Source organism: Acomys minous (assembly GCF_964271855.1).
Source record: "Acomys minous genome assembly, chromosome: 13".
Classification (NCBI taxonomy): Eukaryota; Metazoa; Chordata; class Mammalia; order Rodentia; family Muridae; genus Acomys; species Acomys minous.
In genome coordinates, this window is record NC_140495.1 from 104,038,641 (window position 1) to 104,050,875 (window position 12,235).

A 12,235-nucleotide genomic window follows, 5' to 3' on the forward strand; every position below is an offset into this window, starting at 1 on the left:
GAAGAAGAAGCAGCGATGATCAGATTATTTGCATAGGATTTATTTCTCCTTTTTTTTTTTTTTTTTTTTTGCTATGAAACTTGCCTGAGAAGAAACTCACCATTGTGCTTTTAAAAAACAAGCAAACAAAAAATAAAAAAACAAACCCAAAAATCTTGTATGTGCATATGCACACAAGCATGTTCTGGAGAAGGCCAGAAAAGGGTCTTAGATCCCTTGAAGCTGGAGGTACAGATGGTGGTTGTGAGCTGCCTAGTGTGGGTGCTGAGAAACAAACTACAGCCCTCTGCAAGAGCAAAAGGTGCCCTTAACCACGGAGCCCTCTCCCCAGCCCCTCACAGGGTTGAGACGCACCACGTGACTGTGGCCAGTGTTGTAACCCCATCCTTGGTCCATCCTGTAGGCCTGCTGTGTTTCTCACTCTGTTGGCTTTCTCTCCAGCTTCGCAGTGTTCTGGACTTTTCCTTTCATGTTCTCCCTGGCAGTTTATGTAGACTTCCTGGAGATTTGTGTATCTTGGACTACATTGAGGCTTGCTTTGTGGCCCAGTAAGTGATCTCACGTGTTTTAACATTGCCGTGTGCGGCTTAGAAAGAACACTCCTTCCAACATTTCACAGCACAGCCTCCATTTTGTTTGACCTGTCTGCCACATTTGAGCCACATGGATGATGGTTAATTTTGTTCTCACATAGATTGGATTAAGAAATACCCCAAGGCTTAGTGAGACATTCTTTGGAGTGTTTCTCTAAAGGTGCTTCTAGTAAGAGTTAACTGAAAACCCATCTTAAAGGTGGGCTGACCATCCTATCAGCTGGGGTGGGATCCAACACCTTCATCAGACCTCTAGCTGGCTGGACATGGTGGTGCACGCCTTTAATCCCAGCACTCAGGAGGTAGAGACAGAAAGATCTCTGTGAATTTGAAGCCAGCCTTGTTTACATAGGGAGTTCTAGGACAGCCGGGCCTAAATAGAGAGAGTGAGATCCTGTCTCAAAACAACAAAATTAACTAATTAATTTAAAAATAAGATAAAAATTTAAAGTTAAAACAAACCCTTTAAAAATCATTTATTTTTATTTTACATGCATTGGTGTTTTGCCTGCGTGTATGTCTGTGTGAAGGTGTCAGATCTTGGAGTTGCAGACAGTTGTGAGCTGCCATGTGGGTGCTGGGAATTGAACCTGGGTCCTCTTAACTGCTGAGCCATCTCTCCAGCCCCATAAGCCCTCTTTATTTCAACACCCCACTGAGAACTACATTCCCTTCACTTTCTGATCTGCCCCATGAGAGCAAGCAACCCTGCCTCCATCCCCAACACACACCACAGACAGGAGCCTATCCTGTCACCAAGCCTTCTCCACCACGGTGACTCCTTATCCCCTATGAGTCAGAATGAATCCTCCCTCCCTTCAATTTCTCTTTGTCAGGTCTTTGGTTTCAATGAAGAATGACTTCAGATACCACGCTAAAGACATCTACAGGTCTGGCCTGCTCCTGTGGAAGCCAGAAGTCAATAGCAAGTGTCTTCCTCAATCGCACTCCATCTTATTTTTTGAGACAGGCTCTCTTTCCTGCACAAGCTGGAGCTTACCAATTAGCTGGGCTGGATGGCCAGTGAGCCTCAAAAAGCCTACGGCCTCCACATCCCCAGCTCTCGATTTACAGATGCACACAGCCACATCCAGCTTTCTTTGTGGCTTCTGGGGATCTGAACGCAGGTCCTCATGCTTGCATGCAGCAAGTACTGTGTCCTCTGCACTGTCTCTCTGGCCTCTGAATTATGATTACTTCTGGGTGGTATTTATTAGTATTTTCTACATGTATCTGTAGATCTTTCATTCCTTAACCTTAGTCGTCAGTCCTTTTTGAGACAGGATCTTACAGTATTCCCTGGCTGGTCTTGAATTCACAGCAGTCCTCCTGCCTCAGCCTCCTAAATGCTGGTATTACCAGTGTGAACCATTACACCTTCTTTCCAACACTGTTCTTTTAACAGTTTATCGGGTGGCGTCTTTTGCACATTTTTTTTTCAACTGTGGGAAAAGATGCATAAAGGTTCAGGGGTGTTAACTTCACCTACTTGTAGCCCTCACAACCATCGTTACCAGGACATCCTGCAGTACTGACACTCTCCCCACTCAACAGCTTTATCCTTGTGCAAATACGCCTTTTAAAATTCTACTACTCTATCGCATGCAGAAAGAATAGCATATGGACACTCAGGTCTCCAGCTACCACCGCGTTCCCTGTGGTCAACTCATGGCCAATCTTATATGCACGCACAACTCCAACCCCCATCCCAATGACGAGGAAGAAACCCTGAAATGTTGTTCCGTATCGCTTGCAGACAGCTCAGCATGCAACTCTAAAGATGGGAGGCAGAGAGATGTGACCACGAAACATCATCCCTAAAAAAAAAAAAAAAATTAGCAGTGGTTTCTCAACATAACTGCCCTGTCAAATCTAAAAGGGCCCCACTCCCTGTTTCTCTGCTCCCTCTAGTCTTGTCATGTGGGGTTTTTGTCCACTCTGGACTTTGTGATTGAATCCCTATAATGTTACCTCACGCGTCCCTCTGTGCCCCATTTTTTTTTTCCTGCCGGGGAACCTTCCCCCAGCCTCCTCCCTCCTACTCACCTACCTTCCTTCAGTAGGCGACCGCCTCAGCCTGTTCTCTTGCAGCTGGGTCCCTCTCCCAGAATGAGAACCCACAAAATCAACCTCTGGTCATTGGTCCCCGACCCCCTACCTCTTCTTGACACACTAGAGAGCCCCTCAATGTCATCAGTGACCACTGCTTCCAACAGTAGCCGCTCCCAGGAACCCCTCTTCCCTTGCGGCAGGTCCCACAGGTCCCACCCTCTCTCAGTATCTCTTCTCTAACCTCCTACATGTAAAAGAGCTGGGCTGAGACCCACATGTGGGCCAACCAGTCAAGTGTCACTCAACTTCCTCCTGGGTGCTGACTTAGAACAGGAAGCATCAGGCCGGGGCCTCAGCTGCTGTGTTCTCTAGACACCACCACAGAACCAGCTGGCAAGAAGCAGGCAAAGACACAACCGGTCATCCAGACTCACAGCGGAGCCTTCCTGGGACGAAGAGAGGTGAGTGCAGGGCTCCTGCGTTCAGGAAGCTCCTACAGAAAACACCTCAGAGGTGGGCTTTTCCTATGGCGTCTCTCTTCACGACCCCAGCTCTGGAATGGGCCCTGGTAGCCTTTCCGTGTTCCTCAACTGGCCTATCTGCCAAGAAAAGGCTTCTGGTTATCCAGACCCTCCTGGCTGATGTCTATTGAAAGGAGGCATGGTGCTACCCTCAGGCAGAGAGTCCCAGGGGTTCTGGGAACTTCTGTAACTGACTGTGGGCCAGCAGGTGGAGGACTGTGGTGCCCAGATGCCTAGGGCTGAGAAAGGGCAGCTGTGACAATAGGGAAGACTGGCACAAGCTGTGAGGGGTCCCAGGACATGTGCTGTCACCCAGCTACCATGAATAAAATAGACACCTATGGTCTGGAAGTGGACACCAGGTCAAAGGTAACTAGCAGGAGAGAGCGCCGCTAAGATGTCTGTTGCCACCCGTTTGACTTATAATGGAGGGACTTGAGAGCTTTGTGTTTTAGGAAGGGACTTTTCAGCCTACCCTGCAAGTCTCTGGCTACAAAACGCCCAGCCAGCCTAGCCCACGGCATGCTAGCCAATGAGGAAGTCCTCTGCCCAACAATCCCACACACAGTAGTGGCTAGGCCAGGGGCCAGCAGCCACAGGGCCACATACCAGAGAGGGGCAGGATGGAAGCCTGTGTGGTCCGGTCCTATGAGACTGGCCTCCTGGGGGGTTATCGCTGCTGAGGGCTGCCTGGCTCTGTGTTGTGATTTCCATGAGCCCAGGTTGTTGGTGGCAGTCACCAGCAGCGAATGAATAGATAAGCAATTATTGCTGTGTGCCTTAAGCACGAGTCAGGCCCAGGGGCCTCTGCCAAAGCAGCAGTGAAATGAGTGGAAAAGACAACAGGGGCTCCCCCTAACTTCAGCTTTGTCAGTCAGATACAGGTGGCTCTCTGCAGGTGACAGGGCTGTAGGGAGGGGTTGAGTGGAGGGGGCAGGGTGCTGCATAGACCCACACACACACACCTCCCCACCCCCTGGGAGGAGCAGACCCTGAATCAGTCCCTCCGTTCATGTCCCTCCCCTTTTGGGCCTGCCTGAAGCTGTGTCAGCCGAGGTTCCCAAATGCTCTCAAGAACTTACAGTTCAAGCCTCTGAAAACACCCAGCAGGATGCGGGGCAACCTTGGGAGGTGTTCAGGAGACACCCTCAGGCAGCCACCCAGTGCTGGCTGTGTCCAGTCTCCATTCTCTTCTGGGACCTCAAATGAGAGTGCTCGCTCACTCCCAGACCCCACATGCCTGAATGAATCCCAGGCCCTGTTTGAGGGGGTCCCTGTGACACTTCTACAGTGTGTGTGTATGAGGGAGGTGGTAGCCAAGCTGAGACAGGTGACCCAGGTGTGCCAAGTGGCTGGAGCCCTATGGCTGCTGACCTGCTACCTCCGTGAGTGAGGGATCTCTGCTGCCTGGGGTTCAGGCCTTGCCTCTGAATGTGGATCTTGCACATAGTTGGTCTGACAGGGCTTGCTTGAAGCCTTGGGTGAGGAGCTGGTGAAGGCAAGGTGACTCTGAGCTCTAAGCAGGCCAAGACTTCTAGTCCTTTCTTTAGGACTTTCTCTGAGAGCAGAGCAGGCCGGTGGCACAGCCAGAGAACTTATCGTAAAGCTGGGGTCATCACCCTGCAAGTGATTCCTCAGTCAAGAGTTGGCCCATCCCGGGCATGGTGGCGCACGCCTTTAATCCCAGCACTCGGGAGGCAGAGGCTGGTGGGTCGCTGTGAATTTGAGGCCAGCCTGGTCTACAAAGTGAGTCTACGACAGTCAGACCCTGTCTCAAAAAAGAAGAAAAAGAAGAAAAAGAGGAGGAGGAGGAGGAGGAGGAGGAGGAGGAGTTGGCCCATAAGGAGTGATGTCAGATGTCAGATTAGGTCCTGGATCATGCTGGGCATGTGCCTGACAGCCAGCCTTCACCCTCCTTGGAAAACAGCATCTGGGCCACTCACCCTCCTGGCATCAAGGCAGCCATCACTGGAATAGTAGGCTGATGGGCCTTCTCCTGCTGGGTCTCCCTCCCCTGGATCCCAGTCCTGAGATGGTCTGTGTGGGAGCAAGAAGGCTGGGCCCCTCCACCACTCGGTGCTGATGGGGAAGAGAACAGCACAGATATGCTTTGGCTGCCTCAGGAGCACAGGCTAAGCAGGAAGGCATAGCTCAGTCTCCCAACACTATTTGACAGCCTCACTCCAGCAGCTCCCTGGAAGCTGGGCCTTAACTTGGGGTCTAGAGGACTCAGGAGTCCCCACAGAAATAAACTAACATGAGACAGGCCCTTCACTGCATTGTAGAGGAAGGTCGACTTTGTTGGGTCTACTGACATAGCTGTTAACCTCAGAAAAATGCCTGCCCATAACACCCAGCCCCATGTTGGGGCCTCCAGTTCAGCCACATAGACCCACAAGAGTCACCCATGCAGGGTCCTTTGCCTTTATTAAGAAGAGAGGAAGTGGAGTGAGTGGCCTGTCTGTGGCCTCTGTGCAGCTGGGCCTACATCTGAGAGTAACAGCCCTAGGGTGGAGCTGACGTGTACTCCACTTGCAGCTGTACCTGGCTGTATGGCCTCTCGGAGCAAACCCACAGACTGAGGTCTGGCATAGGCTAACAGAGCCACAGGCTAACCCACCTGTCAGTAAGAATACTGTGAATAATGGAGCATCCATTAATGTTTCTAGATGGCATCTGCCCACTTCCGGGAGCTGGCCCTGACCCCAGTGGGCGTCCCACAACCCTGTCTCTACCAGTGACTCATTGCAATAGGTTATGGTCTGTGGGCAAGAGTTGTGGACATGGGCATGCCAGGCCTCTGGGATGCTCAGATCTTGCCAGTGAGAAATGCAAGGACTTTGAGGCTTGAATGCCGCAGCTTTTGGAAGCTTCTGTGGACAGACACTTCTTGTCTAAGCAGTGGGCAGGGATCTCCCTGAGCTCCAGGGACTAAGGATGCTCAGCGCTAGCCACAGGGAAAGCCATCAACTCTACCCTATGGTGCTCTTTAGGTTGGTGGGAGCTCTGGAACCTTCACAAACTAGGTGGGTATCCCAGATGCCCCAGTGCATGTCCCAGAAGAGACCAGCCAGCTCTTGCTGGATGAGACTAAATAAATGAGGGAGGGGAGCAGCCAGCAAGTGAGGTCACCATTTTCACTCTTCCCACTGTCAATCCAGAACTCTCCTCAGGACTCTTGGCAGTAGAGACAGAAACACCAATAGCTTTTGGGACCTTGAGAAGCAATTTCACATCCAGATGTGGTGGCGCACGCCTCTAATCCCAGCACTCAGGAAGCAGAGACAGGCAGATTTCGTGAGTTTGAGGCCAGCCTGGTCTACAAAGCCAGTCCAGGACAGCCAGGGCTACAAAAGAAATACTGTCTTGAAAAACAAACAAACAAACAAAAGAAGCATCCACCAGAGCGTTTAGGATGGCTGTATGCACAATTACTATATAAAGTGGAAAATACAGATGGAACATGGGGAGGCCTGAGGACACTGGTAACGATGCTAACCAGGAGAGCTGGAACATGTGGGGCCACGGCTCTTCCTTGTTCCCATCTGTGAGAACGAAGTGCTCCGGCAGCTGTCCATACTGCGCTGCCTGCACATCACATTCCACAGGGAGGGCGTCATGAACGTTAAAATGGTAAAGCCATCTGTGTACTGCCTTTTGGATGACGTGTTTGCAATGCATGCTCCTCTGAGAAGTTCCGTTGTTTTTTTTGTTTTTTTTGTTTGTTTTTTTTTTTACCATTTACGGTACTTCTCAGAGTCTGTTAGAGAGGAAATGTACCATTTGCTGTGTGCACTAGAGTTAATGGTTTCCTCTATGTAGTGTAGCAGGCATGGGATTTGTTATTTTAATAGTCTTCTGGGTTGTTTTCCTTTAGTTTTTATACTTTAATTTTCTTACTCTGAAATACACACTCCTTTATTATTATTTTTTTTCATTGTATCTTTTGTGGGGTTTATTGGAGAGAGGTTTTTAATATAGCCCAGGTTGGCCTCAAATTTGCTCAATGGTGGCTTTGAATTTCTGACACTCATGCCTCTATCTCTACTTTATTTTCTAAAACTGAGTTGTAAACATTCCTTTTCATTCTGTTCGTGTGTGTGTGTGTGTGTGTGTGTGTGTCTGTGTCTGTGTCTGTCTGTCTGTCTGTCTGTTTGTGTCTATATCTGTGTTTCTTTGGGTGGAAGCCAAAAGACCTCAGCTGTCATCTTTAAAAACAACCCACCTCCTTGGAAACAGGGTCCCTCATTGGCCTGGAGCTCACCAACTAGCCCATAGTAGCTGGGCAGCAAGATCCAGGGATCTGCCTGTTTCCACCACCATCATGGGATTATGGGCACTTTTTCCTTTCTTCCTTCCTTCTTTCCTTCCTTCCTTCCTTCCTTCCTTTCTCTTTTCTTCTTAAAACAACATGGGTTCTGGGGTTGAGACTCGGGTCCTAATGCAAGTGCTTTACGAACTATCTACCCTCCCAGCTGCTCTTCTCACTCTTATATGTCCTCTGCCCGGAGCTCCTTGATGCCAGAGAGTGTTCCAGCATCCTGGAGCCCATCTGTCCCTGGTTTGTGTGTGTGTGTGTGTGTTGTTGTTGTTGTTGTTGTTGTTGTTTGGGGGGTTGGTTTTGGTTGTTTGGTTGTTTTTTCGAGACACTCTGTGTAGCCTTGGCTGTCCTGGAATTGACTCTGTAGACCAGGCTAGCCTTAAACTCAGAGATCCACCTACCTCTGCCTCCTGAGTGCTGGGATTAAAGACGTGCCCCACCATGACTACAGCCCCTGGTTCTTTTGTGAATGTGTAGAGGCTGAAGTGACTCCATCTTGACACAGCTTTGGTGAAAAAGTCCAAGGCTGGGCTGTGGTCACCTGCTATTATCACATCCCTTTAGCTTTGTTTTCCGGAGACAAGGGCGGCCCTAGGACTCTATCTACTCTCCCTCCAAACTACCCTGGGGCTCTGCCAGCCTTTGCCTGTGTTGCTGTCAGCCAGGCACCCCATGTGCTATGACTTAGGACAGGAAGCCACCCACCACTGGCCTCTTGCTAGACTCACCCCATCCCTGCTGACTTTCTTACATCACTACCCACTCTTTATTCTTTCCCTTTTTTTTTTCTTCATTACCTCCAGTGCTAGGATTACAGTTGTAGGTCACCCCACAGCCTGACCAAATTGCCCTTTTGTTTTGTTTTGTTTGGTTTTGTGTTTTTTTTTTTTTTTTCGAGATAAGGTTTCTCTGTGTAGCCTTGGCTGTCCTGGACTAACTTTGTAGATCAGGCTGGCCTCGAACTCACAGTGATCTGCCTGCCTCTGCCTCCGAGTGCTGGGATTAAAGGCATGCGCCACCACCGCCTGGCTCCAAATTGCCTTTTGTTTCTTTTTTGGCCATGTGCATTTCACTTCTTATGAGGGTGCATATGAATGTAGATGCTTTCCCACCAGAGAACTCAGGTGCTTTATTTATTCATCATGAAGTGAGGTCTTTATTCACTCCTTCACTGGATGCCATAGTCCCCAAAGGAATCTTCAGGGAAGGACAGCCCAGGCCTCACAGGGTTAGGAGCCTGCTGATCTTCACCACTTCCTGGGTTGTACACCAGCACTTGCCTGGCAGAGGGCGGAGATCAAGGGTGGCTCTGATGCAAGGTTCTGATAGCTGCCGGGTTAGGGTTTCTCAGGAGGCCTCTGCATAGGGTTGCACCTCGTGACTTGGTGAGGGCACCTGCCCAAAGAGCCAAGACACCCCAGTGAGGCCCAGGAGCTGGAGGAGGCCTCTGCAGGACTGTTAACATAACCACGAGGAGCTCTTCCACCTCCAGGCACTCTTACTCACCTTGTCCTGCTGCCTGAACTGGAGGCACGGTTAGTTCCAGGGAGCTGGCAGCTACAGTGACCAGGCACCTCCCCGTTTGCTGGCTGCCAGGTTAAGTAGAGGGACCAGCTGCTCTGAGCAGGAAAAGTTTCACACACAGAGATGCAATATTCAAACCTGTTCTCCCAGCCTGCCACAGTGGCACACGCCTGTAATCCCAGCACCTGGGAGGCAGAGGCAGGCGGATCTCTGTGAGTTCAAGGCCATCGTGGTCTAGAATGTGAGTCCAGGATAGCTAAGTTACACAGAGAAACCCTGTCTTGAAAAACCAAAGAAGAAGGAGGAGGAGCAAAAGAAGAGGAAGAGGAGGAGGAGAAGAGGAAGAAGAAGAAGAGGAAGAAAAAGAAGAGAAACCTTTTGTAGGCTCAATTTTCTTAACAAATATATTTTATTATGAACTTATTAACTGCGTGTATGTCACTTATAACCAGACTAACCGAAACAGTAGGAAAAGAGAATTAAAGAACACAATAACAAAACCATAAGGATATCAGTTCCGAGGGACAGTTCTCCTGGTGTAATCAGCAGGATTTCTTCTGCTGGAACCTGGAACAACCAGAACCCGGAACCTCAGCAGGAGTCTGGAGCTCCAAGCCTTCCCTCAAGTGGTTCTCTCTAGGAGCATCTCGAAGTGAAGCAATGAACAACCAAAACTATCCCAAGTCTCCAAAGGCCTCTCACTGCCTCACGGGCTGCTGTGTGCAGCATGCTCCCGCTCCCTGTCCTGCTAGCTTCTGGGCTCATGCTCCACCCCCCCACCCCACCCCCGCCTGACCACCACCCCGCCCCTCCCCAGCACATGCCTCTGCTGCCACCACTGCCACCACCGCAGTTCACAGCAACCTTTATATACAGTTTTTAGGGGAAAAGTGGGGCAATGTCAGCAAAAATACTATTATATAATGGGATTAAGTTGTGAAAAGCTAACCAAGCAATGTTGTACTAGGGGAATGGGAGCAAGGGATATGTCCAGGACATCAGAGACTGAGCACGCAGCCAGCCTTGGGACTCATAACCATAGCCCCTTTGGTGAAAAGAGCTGAGTTCTTAGGATGAAGAAGGCCTTGGCCCCAGGCCATTGCTTGCCTTGACAAGCATATTCCAGGTTTTAGACAAGAAACTATACTCTTTCTCTAAACATCAGGGCCTCAGGGAAAGCTTTGGATGGGCCTAGGCCTCCACACCCACGATCTGCTCCAGTTATACAAAGGAAACTGAGGCAGAAGTGCTAGTCAGGCTTTGCTCTCTCTGGTTTCTATAACACTGATTTCACTCGAGGCCCCAGAACCAGGCAGGCAGGGCTTCCCTTGTGCTGATTCTCACACAGAGGCGGGAGCTGGCTGCCAAGGAGCTCATCCCAAGCTCTGCGACGTCCCAGAGCTTGGCCTTCATCCATCTACCTGCCAAGCTCACACCGCTGTCATTGTCTGGGGTCCTCCATGAGGCCTAGAGAGCCCAGGTGGAGCTGGCTCCTCTCAACAGCCTTCAATTCTGAGGGCTCTACACTCTCAACTGGGAGCTCAGGAGGTGGCTACACTGGCCACCGCCCATTTCCTGTGGTCAAGGTCAGGGTAGTGTGGTCTGTGGGTTGGTCTTGTTGAACTCTGTTCTTTCTCTCTCTCTCTCTCTCTCTCTCTCTCTCTCTCTCTCTCTCTCTCTCTCTCTCTCTCTTCCTCTCCCTCTCTCCTCCCTCCCTCCCTCTTCCCTCTCCCTTCCCCCTTCTGTGGTGGGGGGTCATGCCTGCCTCTGCTTGGAGCTTTAGTTTCCCCATTTGGAGAACAGAGTTTGAATACCGGTTATCATGACTGTATAGTGGGGGATATCTGTGGAGGCCTCTCCCCGCAGCACCATGCCTGTGTCCTGGAAGCACTCTCTCCCCACTCTCCACCCACAGCAGCTGGGGCCTCAGAAAGGAGATTGTCCTGAGGCTGACTGGATGTACAGTGCCAGCATGCAGATCTCAGGGACATGAGCCAGGCCCCCAGGCCAGCCATGGGAGTTGATGGACACATGAGGTCACCCCCAGCTGTGTTTCAAAGAACTCTGGGGTGAGGATGCAGAAGTGGGACCAAATACACTTGCCTCAGATTGAGCTGGGTGCCCTGGGACAGGAAGATCCAGAAACACTCAGAGTTAGGATGGCCCCCAGTAGCCCGACGTCCCCTCCCTGCCTTCATGGAAAGCTGGGACAGAAGTCCTGTTTTTCTTTAAGTGCGATGGAACAGGCTTCATTTAACATCTCTGGCTTCTGGAGGTAATTGTTCTGAGGTCATAGGCCACTTCTAGAAGGGTCAAAAAATAGGGCTCCATGGGGCCTGTACCCATAGAACCCCAAGTGAAGTGATCTTAGGTGGTGTCCCACCTGTCACAGAGCCTGGGGCTTCAGGAAGCAAAGGTGATGTTAGGGACCACAAGCTGGTGTATGTCCCCAGTACTCTGAGGCCACACGTGGCACTAAGAGCCATCCTCAAAGCAGTGGCCCGAGAGTCCTGTCCCCATCCTCACTCTCATGTCTTAGGAAGTCAGACCCAAGAGTCACCCCATCCAGAACATTCTAGACCTCCATGGCCCATCCTGGCCACTCTGGTCACAAGCCAGAACTCTCAGCATACCTAGCCCCAGCTAACTTCCACCCTGACCCAAACTCCGTGTGCCTGTCCCATTATTTCTGTGGGCAGGTTTTGTGAAACCTAGTCTCCCCTGCCTGGGACAGGGACTCCAATAGGGTCCCCATCTCTAGTTCCTTCAGGGCAAGAGTAGAATGAAGGCTCCAAGGAGTGTCTGAGACAATCAGAGACAGGTAGTCTCTGTGAGCCGGCTCAATCCTGCCCCACAGGTACTCCACGTTCATGGCTCTACCTGGGCCCAACCAGCTCTGAGGTCCAAGATCGCTGTGGATTTGGAGTATAAGGGTGCTGAAGTCCTGGGCAGGGTGCATCACTGTGCTTGTGGAATGGAAATGGGCCTGTCTGTGTGGCATGCATCTATCCCCTGCCCTCCCTTCCTCCCTCCTCCTCTTCTCCCTTCCTCCTCCTCCTTCTTTCAGCCTCACCTCTCTCTTTTCCTCTCTTTCTCTCTCCCTCCCTCCCCTTCCCTCCCCCCTCCTCCACCCCCACCCCACCCCACCCCCGTGTGTGTCCCTATGGTATCCCCACAGAGGCTGGCTACCTGTTCTTCTAGGTACCTGGCCGCCTGAGCCAGTA

The 12,235-nt window shown here is 50.9% G+C and overlaps 1 protein-coding gene across 2 annotated transcripts in view; it reads left to right on the forward strand.

Annotated features, from left to right (window-relative positions):
- Window positions 1-2,953: 2,953 nt before the first annotated feature.
- Window positions 2,954-12,235, forward strand: part of ITGB2 (integrin subunit beta 2) — a 32,205-nt gene continuing 22,923 nt past the window's right edge. The window contains exon 1 of one of the 2 annotated variants that reach the window (XM_084754303.1): window positions 2,954-3,106. The gene's annotated coding sequence lies outside the window, so the exon portion shown is untranslated. Of the gene's footprint in view, window positions 3,107-3,134; window positions 3,159-12,235 lie in introns of those variants that run through there. The other variant, XM_084754304.1, reaches the window with a different exon arrangement.